The following is a 19,065-nucleotide window of genomic DNA, read 5'->3' as shown; positions in this document are numbered from 1 at the left end:
CTATAGAAAGTTACTTTATTAGCAGGTAATATAGGCTGTGTATGTATATATAATGTATGTATAAAAAATATATGTATATATATATAAAAAAAATGCAAAGCCGAGTTGCTTGCTTGAGCTTGAGTTAAATCGACTGCAACTACAGTTTCAAGGACACCATATACGTAATATTCTCAAAATTTAATATAATATAATATAATTATATTAATATATAATATAATTTAATATAAAATATAATAATTTATATTAATGATAACGACATCATGGTAGACGCTCTCCAAATATTTGGTCACAGAATAAAATAAACACATACAGTATAATTAGTACAAAAGTATATAACTAAAAATTTCTCAAATTTCAGACTTATACTGATAATTTTCAAACGTCATATTTGATATTTTATCTATCAATAAAAATGCTGCAAGATTACTGTTGAACAAATAAAATTTATCTCACAAACGAATTAATCGTTGAATTCATGGTTGATTAAACTCATAAAAAAATATCTGATAAATTTCTTCTAAGCAACAAGAAATCAGTTTCATCAATTATGAAAAATGATAGCATTGTTTGCAACTGAGAATTGCAAACAAGCTGACGCTAGCGTGAAGGAAAATAATACGTCATGTGAGACTTTCTGTGTTACAACAGTTCATATTTGCATTACTGTATCAGTATATACAAATATTAAGATACTACTTGCTTTATCTATGTGTTTAAAGCCACCAAACAGGTCGTAAACCAAACAAATCTAGCAAATATACGTTATTTACGTCTTGTTTGCCAGTCTACTGATCTCTTAAAGATTCTTATATTACCATCATAACAGCGTCCTCCGTGGCGCAGCGTTAAACACGCCTGCCTGCGACGTGGAGGCCCCGGGTTCGATCCCTGGCCAGGTCATGATGGAAACCGATCGTTTCCTGATTGTCCTGGGTCTTGGATGTTTATGTATATATGTATCTATTATAAATATAGTATCGTTGAGTTAGTATCCCATAACACAAGTCTCGAACTTACTTTGGGGCCAGCTCAATCTGTGTGATTTGTCCGTATATATTTATTTATTTATTTATTTTAACTGTCTGTGCAAAACGAACCGTTTTACATACACTGATAGATGTCGTTTTTTTTATAAAAAAAAGAGAATTGAAAAACAAATTAATTATAACAAAATATATATTGCATCAAGTCAACAGACGGCATTTTTATTTACAACTAGTGGCCCGTCCCGGCTTCGCACGGGTGGACATTTTTACATTTCAAAAAGTGGTTATTAAGGTTGCACACGCGACGGAAGCTTCAAAATGGAGTAACTTCTCCCGTTTTCCCAACATTTCCCTTCACTGCTCTGTTACTATTATGTGTGTGATAAAAAGTATACTATAACCTGCCCAGGAGTATGAAGAATAAATGTATGAAGTTTCATTAAAATCCGTCGAGTAGTTCTTGTTTCTATAACGAACATACAGACAGACGGACAAAAATTTTACTGATTGCATTTTTGGCATCAGTATCGATCACTAATAACCCCCTCTCTCACCTCTCTACAGATTTATTATATTTATATATTAATATATACATATAATATATATATATATATATATATATATATATATATATATATATATATATATATATATATATATATATATATATATATATATATATATATATATCTCTTAGATTATAAAGATAGAGTGTCTCCATACAAATACTTCGAGAAAAACGGGCACCTGCATCCACTGACTCCCTGCAAGGCATTTCAGGTCGTCACTCCATCTAGTGGGGGTAGTCCTAAATTGGACTCACCCGAACGTGGTCTCCACTCAAGAACCTTTCTTCCCCATCGGTTGTCGGTTCTTCGAGCTATGTGACCAGAGATGTATATATATATATATAGGAAACTATGTATGTAAATATATATGTATGTCTGAATAGATTATATAGCTATATTACATACTACTCATAAGTAGCAATATTTTTATTATACCATGACCAAACGCAATCTAGACGTGTGGGACAGCTCTCTAGACACTTTCTCTATGTAGTTTTATATCACAGTTTCAACATCTTAGAAAATCATATTATAAAGTCGTGCCATATTTTATTTTTATTCATAACCAAGTATGAACATCGTTATTTACTTGTTAAACTACTGAGCTATTAATTGGATCGACCAGTTTGACATATTTATGGACATATTAGACATGGCTACAGCCATATTTATGTGTTAATAAATAAATGACCGGTAGAGGCCGCCCTAGACGGACGTATGTTGACCAAGTAGACGACGTGCTGAAGAAGGGCCAAATTAAAAGTACCCGTAACCGGCGAGCGTGTATGAAAAGATTGATGAATGTGGAAGAAGCGAAAGAGGTTTGTTTGAATCGAAGCATTTGGCTTTCCATTGTTTCTGCCTACCCTAATGGGAGACAGGCGTGACAGATATGTATGTATGTAATAAATAAATGAGTAGGCATTCAAACGATTTCAAAAAGGTATTACAAATAATTCGACAATACATTTTTGTATGTCTATGTCTTCACCAATTTTAGTACACTAAGTCTGTTTTTTTTTAATCTTAAATTATTTAGACTATATCTTTCATAAGTGCACGTTGTAAAACTGCGGCAGATATAATATAAATAGATATAATATTTTATAAGATACGCTAATTTAATCGCAGCCTTGAAGGCCGCGCGTAGTCTTTACCTACGAAAAAAAAAACAGCCACGATGCGTCAAGATTTCTTTTTCTCATATTTATTCTAATTATGAAAACAGGCAGCGGAACGCAACTCATACAGCCTAGTCTAACTTGGAGTTTCCTTTATATAAGTAAAACATTTTTCTTGTAATAATAACGAATAGATGTGTACGTCAGTGAATGCAGGTGGCTCAGGACCGTTCCTTATGGCAGTCTATGGGGGAGGCTTATGTCCAGCTGTAGACGGATAATGGCTGGAATGATGATGAATAACGAATAACTTAAATACACGAAATTAAACAAATTTTCTCATGAAATATAGCGAATTAAGATACGATATATGTCCTTTCCATCGCTATGTGTGCCCTCGCATGGAATGGACCACCCTTTCCTTTCCCGTAGGTGTCGTAAGAGGCGACTGAGGAAGCACGAGAGATGGGCAGCAGCGACCTTCTCAAAACATCTCTAAAAGCATAATTTCCTGTTAAGCGTGGCAACTACTGGAAAAACTCCCCTTATGAGGAAGATTTATGTCCAGCGGTGTACAATTAACGTCTCGAAATAGTAATAATAATAAAAAATATCTTCTTTGCTAAACTACGCTACACTTTATATCCTGAGGAGATAAAAAAATTGCTACAAAAAAACATCTTAAAATTCCTATCATTGAAAGGAATTAGCAGTAAATTTTAAAAAATAGCGAGCCCAAAATATCATGAAAAGATCGCAGTGTCACAGCTTTTACTGCCTGATAAAGCCAGTCTTTCAATAATAATAAATACCCAGCCATCATTCCATTTGTTGCTGGCAACTTAGTCAGACGACCTTTTTTTATATATTTTATGTTTATATTCTTTTTCTTTTATAATTTTTTAACAATGTTTTTTCTGACACTTTTTCTCTGTTAGCTTTAAAATTCACAGTATTATATTTAAATTGTAGTACGTTATTACTATATCTATCTTCTTTTTTATCACCTACTATTAATTATTGTTTTTTATTTTCATTTTTGAATTGTGTAATTTCAGTGGAATGCATTTTGTTTAATTATTATTTAAACACATATCGCTTGGGGGCCTGGTGATCTGTACTACAGGTATTAACCTATTACAGACACCAGCTTCTCACAGCAGAGTTCCATATTATATCCTAAATACCTATGTGTAAATTTAAGTCGTTTGTGAGGAGACATAAATAAATATATTCTTATTATTATTTTTATTTTAAATTTACGATATCTCGGCTTAAAACCGGTTTTACTGGTGTACACGGGCCTAAGCCAAGTGCATAACTGTGGGCTATGTTTTTTGTATAAATGTAATTTGTCTGGTAATCTGTTTGTAACATTATGTTAACCTGTAGATGTACCAGGAACGTCTAGTCCAATTTGCAGAAACTTCCTGACAATTCGGCATGTATTTAGGATTACGGCTTTCTGTAATTGATGGTAAATATTGGGTGGTAACTTTAGAGTATTTATCGCGTGATGCAGTTGTTTCGGTATTACACCTGTCGTGGACAGTACTATTGGAACTGTTGTCACTTTTTGTAAATTCCAAAGTCGGGTGATTTCGTATTGAAGTTCGGTGTATTTAGATATTTTCTCTGCTATTGTATTTTGTATGTTGTGTGTATTAGGTAATGTCGAGTCAATGTGTTTAGTTGACCATTTGGAGTCCTATCAATGAATGAGTCAAATTATTTTCCACAATTATTTTGAATCTAAACAGAAACAAATAACGTATACCATGTACATAAACAATTAATAACTGTTTGGAATATAATTAATATATGCAAATTTTCCATATTTACGACGTTGAGTCAAGTCGCATTGCATGTTGGTATATATACGGTAGCCACGAAGCCTTGTCGTTGATTACATCTTCGTCTGATGCATAAATTAAAAATTTATAAATACTTAATAAGTATAAAGTTAGTAGCTCGTAATACGCTTTGTTCAAAATTAACCTTTTTATATATTGACAATTGTAGTTTTTTATAAAAAAGAATATTTATAAACAATTGTAATAGAACAAAAAAATACATTATATACTTCAAGTCAACAGACGGTAATTTTATTTTACAATTAATATAAATAATAAATAATACCTATATACAACAAGAACCAGCACATTTTATATACATAATAAGTGATAAAAAACTACAATTGTCAATATATAAAAAGGTTAATTTTGAACACGCTTACAAACACTTTAATATACGTGTAGTACTCGTTAGATTTTTTTTATATTATATTTGATAATCTTCTTTTCATTTAAGAGTTTCCTCTTGTCGGTGCAACTAATTCATGCATCTTCCTCCAGCCAGCTCTATCCCAGGCCATATCCTTTATCTCCCTATACGACATGACGCCTAGTGTTCCCTTTATCTGTCCCATGTAGTTAATTGATAATAATGGAATGGTAATCCCTCCTGTGCTTATAGACCTATTTTTATCCTCACCTATCATTCCTTACTGTTTCTCCGCGTACAGCGATAGCGCGGGTGGGGTTACCGTTCCATTGTCATCTAATAAAAAAAAAAACACTCTTACTTTTCCATTCCTCTGGACTACGTTATTATGCCTCCGTACTTTGTTGAAGGCTGTCAGTTTGAAGGCTGGGATATGGCAGCTGAATTCCACTGCCATATCCCAGCCTTCAAACTGAAACACAACCATGCAAGTATAGCTGCTTAATGGACCGAAGATAAAAGATATAGATATAAATGTATAAAGTCTTCCTCATGTATTTTTTTTAATGGATGATAATGGAATGGTAACCCCACCCGCGCTATCGGTATACACCAGTGAAGGATGATTGGTGAGGATGAAGCAGGCCAGTGAGTCCATCGTGACGAATTCAACAAGAATTGTTCACGATGGTTTCCAGGGGGAACCACGTGGAGGTCGACCTAATAGGGCATATTGCTAGCAATGGGACTGTCAATCTCCATTGCTAACAATCCCTTTCCCCCCATAAGGGGACTGCCAGTAGTTGCAGCGCTTGGCAGACGGGTTGGCAACCGCAGTTTGACTTTTAATATTTTAAAAAGGACGCTGCTGTCCATCCCTCCAGTATAAGCTCCCTTAGTCGCCTTTTACGACACCCACGGGAAAGGAAGGGGTGGCCTATTCTATGGCAGGACCTACACGGCTGTACAGTCCTCGTGTATTGCATTTTATTATACAGGCAACACCAAAAATTTTATTTTTTATTCACAAATAATACAGTACAATTCTCAGAAAATAATCAGTGACGACCGGCGCCGACTATCAAATATTACAATGGCTTACTCATCGCGAGAAATCATCTCAATATTTCTGTACCTAGTAACCTAATGTGAATCACAACGGATTAAATTGATAAATAAAAAAAAAAACTATGTAAAGATTTACAAACGTGATTTCATATTTTATTATATATTTTAATATTTTATTTAACTGTATATTTGTTTATGTATTAATAGTTGTAGCACTTCAGCTGCCCGCTAACGACATGCCTTCTCACTGTATTGGGTTGATTGGAAGAGATCTCTGTCAGAGACTGGGTTGACTGGAAGAGATCTCTGCCAGAGATAAGTCCACCCTTGCTCACAACATTTATAAATGCATTATTTTATATGTAACTTACAAGTGCAATAAAGAATATATGTTAATATTGCCCTATCTCAAAAAAATTGTGTTTCAGTTTGAAGAGTGTGATATGACAATGAAGTTACTGGGATTGTTAGTAATACGGATTACCAGTTACATTGCTAGCAATATATCCTATCAGGTCGACCTCCACATGGTCTCCCCTGGAAACAATTGTGCTGAATTCCAGGTGTATTAATTACGATGGGCTGACTGACCTGCCTTCTCATTCTCGTCTCGTCCCCGCAAGCGTATACTGGTAGCACAGACGGGATTTTTTTTTATACAACTTAGAATGACAAACAAGCTAACGGCCCACCGGACTGGTAAGCTAACGGAGTGGTAACCGTCGCCTATAGACATGAGCAGTACCATGGACATAACAGAGTGTACTGTTTCGCCCATGATACCCCACATGCGTTGCCATTCCTGAGGACTCGGATGTTGTTCCTCCGTACCCAGTAAATTTACGCCATATCCCACCCTTCAAACCGAAACACAGCCATGCAAACACAACTGCTTCACGGTTGAAACACGAATGGGACAGAGGTACCCAAGCAATCGACTTTTGTACAAAGTCTCCCTCTGATGATTGTTGTGTAGTGGGTTTACCATTTTATAATCATCTATTAGAAAAAAACTTTCGTCGTCAGAAGTGGCAACTTACACAAAGTACTCTTTGATATGTCCATGGTACTGGTAGGCGACAGTTACCACTTTCCATCAAGTAGACCGTCAGCTTGTTTGACATTCTAAGTTGCATAAAGAATGTAATATTAAATTTTAAATTCACTTTACTCCTGTCGTAACCGCGACGTGGTGTAACCCACATGGAAACGACGGTAATAAAAATCAGGTATATACATACCTGATTTTTATTACCGTAAATAGTAAATAAATAGTAAATAGTACCTACATACGTAGGTACTATTTACTTTCAATCGCGTCATTTTAAGACCAGATCGTAAATTTAAAATATGTATAAACAATGCACAAGTTTAAAATAAACATTAAATTTATTTACTTACTTATTTATTTCTACTTATTTCTCTGTTTGTCCAATCGTTGACTGGTAGAGAACACCGTACGGTGTTAAGTCCGCTAAATGTACATAAATTTACACTGTGCATTAAAGTTTGTATATAAATAAAGTTTATAAATAAATAAATATATTAATTTATTTATTAATAAATAAATTTATTTCCTTCATTCTGTCTTACTCATTAATGTCAACAATCATTACTCAGTTAGAATCACTTTCAAGCGATACCATCGTATTTAATAACTAAGGAATTCTTCGCTATGGCCCAACTGAATTAACACCTACGGTGGACACCACATATCATATCAGGAAGACAGCCTAATAGGTAATATTGCTAACAATGGGGCCTTTAGTCTCCATTAATAACTAACTTCATGTTTTCTTAAATAACAATCCCTAGAACTTTGTGTCTCAGTACTGAGTTCGATTCCTTTTGTCAATAAAATTTAAAAATGATATCTACATAATAGTCTTGTTGCCCCGGCATAGAATGGACCGCTCCTTCCATTCCTTCAGGCGACTAAGGGTGCTTAATGGTCGAGGAATGGGCAGCAACGTCCCTCTTAAAACATCTCCAAAAGTTAACTGCGGTTGCTAACCTATCTGCAAAGCGTGGCAACTATTGGCAAAATCCCCCTTTTATGGGGGAAACCTATGTTCAATAGTGGACAGTTAACAGCTGGTATGATATGACTACATAATGTTACGATAGACGTTGGTAAAACAGTTTAACTGCTCAATTTCCTATGGTCTCCGGGTCAATACCATAAACACATACAATAGAAACGTTTGTGTTTATGAATTTGTCCATTTCTATCGCTGTGGGAATTTTTTTTTTTTTAAAAAGGGGTTTACTAAAAAAAGTGTTTTTTATTTATACCACTAAGGTGGCAAACAAGCATACGGCCCACCTGATGGTAAGTGGTTACCGTAGCCTATGAACGTCTGCAATACCAGAGGCACTACCCGTGCATTGCCGACCCTGAAGAAACCTCTTTACTCCCCTTTTAAAGAACCCCATGCTGTAGTCTCTTAGGAAAACCTCGGCAGGGAGCTCATATAGAGTATATACGCTCATATAAGCATACGTATAAACTGCCTAGTACCTTATAACAAGGTCAGATTAGTTTCGAACGAAGCTTAGATGACGCTATATAATTTGTTTTTTTTTTAACGGGTATTTTAATGGAATGATATTTCTGCTGATCTGCTGATATGCCAATAATACAGACGGGGTTATCATTCCATTTTCATCCATTCAAAAAATAACCATCATTTCCAGAAGATCGCGTGGAGAGAGAGAGAGAGAGAGATAGAGTATATTATACTGAATCTCATTACTAGCAATATCTTTTCATCCTTTTCTATAATGTTACTCAAAGCCAAATACCAAGTAATTATATACAAATAAGTTATTTCAGAATTAGGTACATATGTGTATTATCAGTTAGTTGACTCAACGAAACCACAATAGCATCTAAATATATAATATAAATTTATTAATATTATTTATAAGTAATAACTGCTACCTATTTATGGACAGACGGCATCTTATACTGTGTATGTATGTGCATACTCTAAGTTTTATTTATCATTCGAGTTGTATAAATTTATGATTTTTTTTATAAGTATATTTATGCAGTTAGCAGTAATAACAATAAAATTTACATTTTGAATCAATTATATATTCTAAAAAAAAATATAATAAATTCGCTATCAACTTCAATATTGAGAACGTGCTCTGTATATAAAATAATTAACAGAACAACTAGCGCCATCTCTGAACGAGTAGCAGCAATATAGCACCACCTGTTAACGAATAGTTGTGTTAAAATGAGAAGCTCAAAATAACACTAACAATGTACAAATACAATCAAGTTAATATTAAGTAATAGATGGCATACATAAAAATATTATTTTTGTTAACAAATAAAAGGAACAAATTTAGTATTCGTGTTGTAGCGAACTCTTTGCTAACTTTTTTTGGCATATTGCTGTATTAAGTTTATTGTTTTCCTTTTTCAGTATACTCCTAATCCTAGACAGCCTTAACGTCATATATTGATTCTAGTTATCTACCCTGTTAGACCTGTGTCTAGCAGTGGATCTTTAATTAGTTCTTATAAGTACTACCACTTAATTAAAACGTCCAGAAATTACAGTTTAAAACTTAAATTTACTGTAATTTCAGAACGACAATTGACATAGGTAAATATTTACATCCGTTACCACCGGCATAATCTAGAGACTAGGTACGCATGTACCTCTAATTTTTTCATTCTCGATAACTCCCAGCTCCCGTGTGAGAATCACAACTACAACGCATCAGCAGAGTGCTCGAGTTGAGAACGCCAAATCCGACAAGCCAGTCGGCGATTGCACGGCGCGGTTTACTAACGCATCCACGATCCCGCGCTACTAATTTCAAATACGCGAATTAACGTTCGATTTTCGAAATACAAAATTTTCTTACAAGTTTATATTTTCGACCGAATACGCAATTTTTCGGAAGAATAGTTTTATTCTATTTTTGTATTATTGTGCTAGTGCTTGTGAAGTGGTATTAACATTATTTTCAAATTGGATTTTAAAATAATGCCCAAAGTTGTGTGCGCAGCGCTTTTATTTTCACGGCTAGAAAGCCGATAGAATTGGGCATTTTTGGTAAGTCACTATTAGTACTTATAATAACGAATTATTAAAATGTGAAAAACTTTTTTTAATGAAGTTAGTTTTGTGCATAACTTATTTTTTCAATTAAATTTATAAAAATAAAGTTATTTAAATATTTTTTTATATGTGTCGCAATGATAAATTATTTGATAATTATTATTAAGTACTTTTATCATATCTAATGATCTACACTTCAACGAACTTTAATACAATGATTCATTCTATTATGCATTTATAATGACAGTTAAAGATTCTGCGCATGTGTAAATAAAGTGGCTTCAATTGTTTAATTAGTTATTTAATCAGTTCATTTAAAATATTATAGTACCGAAAAATATTATCTATTTTATTTAAATTTTACTTTTAAAACTATAAGGCTAAAGAATAACAAAAAAAGATTAAAAAAAAAAACACATTGTAAAAATTAAAAAATTGTTTTAAATCTAATTCTATAAACTAATTTAAAAAAGGAACATTTATGTCAACGACCCGCACTTCCGCTGTGAATTGGCACAATTTTACGATTTGATTTATGGAGAAAGAAAATGGCCTCTTAGATAAAGCATCTTATTGACCTGCCGCCGTTGGACACATAAAAATAATTTGATATCAGAGCAGCATTGCCAGATGCTTTTTTTGTTATGAAATTTAAAAAATATTTTTTCATAATTTAATACGATTTCTTCACTTTTGTCCGATTTTACTAAAGGATTATTATTGTCGTTTCGATAATCTTTTTTTCTCAATTGTATTGTAGATGAAGATAATTGTTTAAGTAATTGCACATGTTTAGATGCAATTAAATAAAAATACTAGCTAATTAATTTTTAAAAGTTATTTTATGTACATGATATGAGAAGCGTACTACGTGAATAATGAAAAGAAATCGCCGATCTCTGCGTTAATATCACTTTTTAATTTTATTTTATATATTATTCAGTGGTACTTTATTTTATTTACAAATATCAAAAATATTAAAAATATTACCCACAAAACTCTCTATACAATAATTTAATTTCTCCAAAATGTATACAACATAAAAAAAAAATACCAAAAATTGCGAAAAAAATAGCCAATCTGGCAACACTGTATCGGAGTGCAGTGTTTATTTGAGCTTCATTCACCTTATCGCGCGCCTTGACCCCGGCCAACACCTACCGCGCCATAGATAAAGAAACGTAACGGACATTTTGAATGACAATCGTGTAGTTCCGCGAGTGACGTTAATTATTACATTTTATCAGTTTAATATAGTTAATTACCTACGCGTAATACATAAATCATCATATCATCACATCAGATGTTATCTATCCACTGTTGAACATAGCCTTCCCCCATAGACTGCCATATGGAACGGTACTGAGCCACTTGCACCACTGACTCACTGCAATGCATTTGAGATCGTCCCTCCATCTAGTAGGGAGGGTCGTCCTATATTGCGTTTGCCCGTACGGAGTTGCCATTCGAGAACCTTTCTTCCCGATCGATTATAAATTTTTCGAGCTCTCTCAAAAAAACAAAGATTGAACTGCCACAAAAAAGGCCATACACGATCAATATAATTTGAATGCTGATAGTTCAATAATAATTTACTAACACGTCTAAGTGTTAACTACTTCAAAACTGAATATAATTTTAGATTTATTACAATAAACCGCCCATTAATTATACGGAACCGTTGATTATGATCAGCTGTAATGATTAACGTGTAAAGAAATGGTATTTTTTTTTCTCGAATCAACTCGGAATCAACACATACCACTGCACCCACGTAAAAAAACCCGTGTTTAATCCAAACAGTATTTTATATTGTCGAAGTATTCTATATATATATATATATATATACATATAAGACCAAAACTATAAGATATATATATATATATATCTTATAGTTTTACCGCTTATACAACGGTTTGTGCTCAGAGGAATTATTCAATATGATGCCTACGGCCACTTTCTATCATCACACGGCTCGCAATCGACAGGCAGTTCACCCTCATACCTTACAGCCTAAATGGTCGCGTACAACGTGGTTTCAGAGATGTTTTCTCCCACGAACACTCAGGTTATGGAAAGAGCTCCCTGCGGAGGTTTTCCCAAGAGACTACAGCATGGGTTCTTCAAAAGGGGGGTAAAGAGGTTTCTTCAGGGTCGGCAACGCGCGCGTAAGACCTGGTATTGCAGGCGTTCGTAGGCTACGGTAACCGCTTACCATCAGGTGGGCCGTATGCTTGTTTGCCAGTTGTTGTTTGTAGCTTGTTTTACATGGGACAAAAAAAAAGAAATATTATGTGTCATGTCGTATAGGGAAGTCAAGGATATGGCCTGGGATAGAGCTGGCTGGAAGAAGATGCATGAATTAGTTGCACCGACAAGAGGAAACTTTTAAATGAAAAGAGAGAGAGAGAACATTTATTAATTTAACATATTATGAAATAATAAGTGTAATTATATTGATCGATTAGTTTTTGAGTTTATTCATTACAAACAAACAATCAAATCTTTCCTCTTTATAATCGCTGAATGCATGTCGCTGGATGCAAGTGGTGCAAGATCGTAAGTACTTTTTGGCGTAATATGGGGGAGACCTATATTCAACAGTGTACATTATATAAGTTGTGATGATGATGATTATGATGATAATGATTATAATGATGATCATCAGAGTTGATTCAAAGTTGAGACAAACATATTACGTAACATACAGACAAAAGTATTAAAAAGGTAAGTTCAAATTGAGAACCTCCGTTTTCTAAGTCGGTTAAAATTTAAAAAAAAACAACTGCATTTTTCATATAAACGTGATCATAAGATTAAGCACGTGTTCCGGACAATAAAACTATAAAACAAACCATAACGAATTGGAAATCACTATGCAATACTACGCTTTGCTTCTTTAACGTAGGTACAGAGTTTATTATTTTATCTATACGTATAGTGGGTTCGATTCTCTGTTTATTTTATTATCTATCTTTCTTCATGCTAATTCCATACATAATAATCGGACGGAAACAATTGGCGAGTCCCTTATTTCGTCCATTTCCTTGACTAGTCTAACGCATAATACGGTACCGAAGACTCTTTAATCGACTTCAAAAAAAGAGATTTCATCTAAAATGTATTTATTTCTTTTTTTTTTATGTAACACGTTATCTTTGCCAATTGATTCTATTGTTTCTTTTTTAATCGGAAAAGTTTAGACATAGAGTTTCTAGTTTTTCTCTAGAATTCACCACGACGGTTTCCAGGGGGGACCACGTGGAGGTCGGAGGACCTGACAGGGTATATTTCTAGCAATGGGACTTACAACCGCATTACAACAATCTCTTTCCCTCAAACTGCCATGTATTTGATACGATACGACAACATAACCTTCAAGAAAAGAGCATATTCCTTTTTAAAAGGCCGGCAGCACACCTGCAATGCCGTTAGTGTTGTGGGTGATCATGGGCGGCAGTAGTCACCTACCATCAGGTGAGCTGCATGCTCGTTTGCCCCCTGTGTTGTAAAAAAAACACACACACACGCACACACGCATATATACTCTTTTGTTTATGGTTAAAGTCTGTGGTCAAATTAAAAATAGATTTATATTGTTTGTTTTTAATATTATTTGTCTATAGTCTTACCGAATGTCAAACATAACCATAATAAATTCATTTATTACAATACACGTTATGGTCAAATTTCGACTACTGTGCGACCACTAGTATAGATAATTTACCAGAGGGAGACTTTGTACAAAAGTCGATTGCTTGAGTACCTCTGTCCCATTCGTGTTTCTACCGTGAAGCAGTTGTGTTTGCATGGCTGTGTTTCGGTTTGAAGAGTGGAATATGACGTGAATTTACAGGGTACAGAGGAATAACATCTGAGTCCTCAGGAATGGCAACGCATGGGGAGTATCATAGGCGAAACAGTATACTGTTATGTCCATGGTTCTGCTCATGTCTATAGGCGACGGTTACCACTTTCCATCAGGTGGGCCGTCAGTTTGTTTGCCATTCTAAGTTGTATAAAAAAAAAAATAAGATAAATAAGTATTTTCACAACAAAACAAATTGCAGCATAAAATGTTTTATGAACTTGATGCACGACAAAAAAATACTCTGCCCATAAAATTGCGTTAACACAATTTATGAGTGCAACTAAAGTAACGCAGCATGGCCCAATTAGTGTTAATGTCCATCAAATTCTGGCCTGATAGTAACGTCAAGTGGCCACACAGTGCCACGCTCGAGTGGCTGTGTAACTGTGAACCTCGGTCTGGTATTTTAATGAATATCTTCATTATTTATATGTGACGAAATCATATTGGCAAATAATGTTTTTTTTTTGTTTTTATTATAATGGAAGATTTATTTACATTTTAAAATTTGAATATAGTTCATTAATTATTGATATAAATTAATTATTTACAAAATTGTATGTATACATTATATACAAATAAATATAATCTATCTATTATATACACCTTACATCTACATGCTATGAATATCAAAAACAAGTTATTAAAAAAGAATGGTTTAAATAGATTTACAATGTTTTTTTTTTTTTATTTTCGAACCATTTAATGCTGTTATGACAAAAGATTGCAGCTTCACCGGATGAAAAATGGGACGAGTGCATACGACATTTCAAACCCGCAGAAGGACTTACATAGCGGCCTTTCGCTGTCTCCTACCTGTCGAATACGTTAGTGTTTAAATAGTGTGAGGCCACCCCGAGGTGGTTTGATCCTCGATTCAGGCCGTCGTGTCTTAATCCCCACCTGATGAGAGAGGGAGATCGTTTCGAACTAGAGATTTACAAACAGAAAATATCTATAATACAGTTACCGTGCTGGCGCTAAATGTATTACGTCGCATGAAAAAAAGTTGGTATCGGTTTTTTTTAATAAACGAAAAGAAACATGTGATGACCATTGTCGAAAGCAAAAGACGCTCAAAATAACTCACAAAGTGTTTGATTTAGTTTTAACATAAATTACTTCATTAAAAGGCTTAATTTGATTAAGTCATTTTCAATCTACTTCAAAAAGGACAAAATTTCCGTTTCAGGTAATTCTTTTTTTTTTTTGGTCCCATAAAAAATTCAACAATATCGGTTCATTAGTCTTATGTACGTTAAATCAAAATAAATGATTTTTAACAAACTAAATCTAAAAATTATTGCGTCATTTCTGTGACACAAACCATTTTTCATCGAATTGTCCACGACTAGATTCTTTGACAGTTATCTTCTAAGTAATGAAAGCCCGAGATTTGTAATATGAATATAAAAACTGTATCTTCAATTCAGCGGAACCGACTGCGGACGGCAAGTTATGCATTACAATGATCACAAGCACTCTAGCAATATACTAGTATCATAAATAATATGTTTATATGTATATGACTAGTTATATTCCACGGCTCTACCCACGTGAATCAAGACATAAAGTTATATGCTGAGCTTTGATTATATAAATATAATATTATACATTATACATTAAGTGAGAAAAAAAAATATGAGACATCTTTTAGTTGGACAAATGTCAAATTTGAACTTAAACACATGATATGTTGTTAAATAAAAAAAGAAATTTAAACTAACATATGACTTTTTGTAATAAAAAAAAATATATATTTTTTTTAATGTTGCAAGTAATTAAATTAAAAATTTTACAATTCCAGATCAATTAAGAAATTAGAATTGGTTGGAAGTCGTTTAAAAATAAAAGAAAAATAAATTACTTCTGTATCTTTCAATTAAGCAATATTATTCTCATATTAAAAAAAAAATATTCATATTGTTATTTTCTCTCTTTTCATTTAAGAGTTTCCTCTTGTCGGTGCAACTAATTCATGCATCTTCCTCCAGCCAGTTCTATCCCAGGCCATATCTTTGACCTCCCTATACGACATGACACCTAGTATTTCCTTTATCTGTCCCATGTAGTTATTCCTCGGTCTTCCTCTTCCTCTTTTGCCCTGTATTTTTCCTTTTACTATGGTCTTTAAAAAATCGTCATGTCATGTGGCCCAGCATTTTGCTTCTCCTATCTCCATTGTTTTTATTAATGTTCTTTTCTCATTCACGCCTTTCAAGACTTCCTCATTTGTTATTCTAACATTGAAAAACAAAACAATATTTGAAAATATGTGAATAGGTCCTTAAAATGTAGATCGTTGAACTTAACCCTTTACAAGCTAACGATGGTACAATAGGCCGTCAGTTTACTCAACTGTCTTCAAAAAAAATTTCGACAATTGAAAATCTCCTTTTGGAAGCCATTCAAAATGGTTACGAATGCTCGGCTAAATTGGTACAAATGGCCCATCTGACGTCCTTCCACACCATTAGATGTAATGATTGTTCTACGTCAATCATCTTTCTTTTCCCGCCTTTTTGTACTTACCCTCCGGAGGGAATGCACTCGGCGAACAGGGTCGGAATTAGGGCATAATTAAATTAAATTAATTTTTATTAATTTATTTATAAAGTATCTGTAATTAACGTAAAATTTTAGATATACTTCATAATATAAACTCACTGTAAGTGTTAAGAATATATAAAACTATAATATATGAAAGTCTATTTTACTTTTTTATTAGTACATTTGCCGACGCGTTTACAAAGTATATATAATCCTTTTTAATAATATGTACCGATTAGATCCACGAATACAGAAATATTTAGACGCAAATATAGGAATTGGGTCGCAATTTTTTTATTCGCGAATTGTGAATAAAGTAAGCGTGAATAAGGAGCTTTTACTGTATGTTAAATTTTATGACGATTGGTTGAGTCCGCAGAACGCAAAACATAGCAAAAAAAACATCTAGAATAGAATAGAATAGAAACATTTATTGCCATACAATTACAATATAAAATATAAATAACATATACAAAAAGTGTCCCATACTAGGCAAAAGGAACCGGCTCAGCTGATGCTGCGAGTGTCCCAGCGCAATGTGAACAGTTGCACAGCGCTGAATTTCAGCCAGTCCCTCTCTTAACAAAACAACCAAAGTGCAGGGTACCACTGTAAATTGTACATCTCACTTTACATTTTGTAATGTTATTTAGGAGGTAAGGATTTTTTATATGTAATTTTCTTTACCCTTCGTTCTAGATTATGTAAACTTCCGACAGTGACCTAGAAATCTTGAACTGCGTGCTTGAGATGAAACCGTGTCACGGTAGATTGGATATCATGAATTTTCAACTTGAGCAAGCCCTATCTTTTTTATAACCGTTTGCCCTTATTCTGGCTTTATTTTTTTTTTTATCTTGCACGAAAATATATGTATACTTGTATATTTAAGTATATATGGTACATATTTAATTTAGTTTTAACGTAGTCCTGTGGCTTTGTTTAAATTTAAACCCATATCACTGATACTATATTGAATTAACGACTCCCGGCAGCAAAGCTACGGTTTTTTTTTTTTAAATATTACGGGCTGATGATGGAGTTTTATACGGGTGTGAGGATTTTTAAAATCGGGAAAATATTTGTTTTTAATTTGTCCATTACAAATAAAAAATCAAATCTTTCCTGTTTATAATAATACTAGTGTAAGGATGGAGGTCTAGGTGTAAGATCGACATTCGTATTTTTAATATCATAGGACATATACACAGTATCAATATTGTGTATATATCACTATATCTCATTTTTCGAATATATAAAATTTTAACCTACATAGGAGATATTTAAGAAATATTGATGTGAGTGGCTTTAATAGGAAATATAAAAGCGAAAATAGCAATTTTTTTAATTTTGTCTAATTATATGTTATATATATATATATATATATATATATATATATATATATATATATATATATATATATATATATATATATATATATATATATATATTCCCAAAGAGGGTTGACGTCAGGCAGGTGGCCGGTCGTAAAACTAAAAACCAAATCTTTTTGTAATATGGATAAAATCATATTACGTCGACCACAAATGATTGGGATAAGGGTAGGAAGATGATGATGATGATGTCTAATTATATGTTTTTTTCCGGCATCACGCAAAAACTACTATACCAAATTGGTGCAATTTCCGTACTTGTATTCCTGAACGTCTAACTTAAAAGCTGGTATATAATTTGTCTTGATGCACGAAAATCACACGCACAAAATCGCGGTCAAAAGCTAGCCTATATATTTGTCTTATTTTATTCATAAAGAAAGATCCAAATCCATCCCCTGCCAGTAGTGCCGTCTATACGTACAGTATTTATACATACGAACAGTTTGTACAGCTGTCCATCTGTCAATGGTGCAAGTGCACGGTTCACTAAAGGGAGATCTGACGGTTTTTCATTATTGATTTATGATCCAATGTGGGCGCTACTTAGGACGAATGCTTGATAAATTGTAATTGGTTTTAAATTAAACTTTTCGAGAATGTAATATTAATAAAGATATATTTATTCCTTTCAACGTTATTGCTTTTAGTTTGTGCAATCACCAATTATCCGAAAGGAACTTTTACACAAATTCGTGTGCATAGCAAATAGGTGGGTTGCAAGTGACCATGTTTTGTTGAAGTTATTAAAAAATATTCTATAACTTAAGAGTTTTGTGATAAATTCTACCAGAGGGAGACTTTGTACAAAAGTCGATTGCTTGGGTACCTCTGTCCCATTCGTGTTTCTACCGTGAAGCAGTTATGTTTGCATGGCTGTGTTTCGGTTTGAACGGTGGGATACGGCGTGAATTTACTGGGTACAGAGGAATAACACCTTAGTCCTCAGGAATGGCAACGCATGGGGGGTATCATGGGCGAAACAGTATACTCTGTTATGTCCATGGTACTGCTCATGTCTTTCCATCAGGTGGGCCGTCAGCTTGTTTGCCATTCTAAGTTGTATAAAAAAAAATTCATTTATTTTTGTGAAATTCGAATCGACTTTTGTATAGAATCTACCTCTGTTGAGTGTAGCGCGTGGCAACTACTAGTAACCCTCCCCCCCCCCTCAAGAGGAAACTTATATTCAACT

At 33.6% G+C, this 19,065-nt stretch overlaps 1 protein-coding gene across 2 annotated transcripts in view; it reads left to right on the top strand.

The window, feature by feature from the left end:
- LOC113521732 (phospholipid phosphatase 2-like) overlaps positions 1-19,065 on the top strand; it is a 105,722-nt gene that overhangs the window by 7,985 nt on the left and 78,672 nt on the right. Inside the window, exon 1 of one of the 2 annotated variants that reach the window (XM_031909758.2) lies at positions 9,736-10,049. The exons of the other annotated variant lie outside the window; for it this stretch is intronic. The gene's annotated coding sequence lies outside the window, so the exon portion shown is untranslated. Of the gene's footprint in view, positions 1-9,735; positions 10,050-19,065 lie in introns of those variants that run through there. 2 annotated transcript variants of the gene reach the window in all.

The sequence above is a fragment of the Galleria mellonella genome, unplaced genomic scaffold, assembly GCF_026898425.1.
Source record: "Galleria mellonella isolate WM207_F2 unplaced genomic scaffold, CSIRO_AGI_GalMel_v1 utg63, whole genome shotgun sequence".
Lineage (NCBI taxonomy): Eukaryota > Metazoa > Arthropoda > Insecta > Lepidoptera > Pyralidae > Galleria > Galleria mellonella.
The sequence above is the reverse complement of the archived record's forward strand: the minus strand, read 5'-3'. Positions and strand labels throughout refer to the sequence as shown.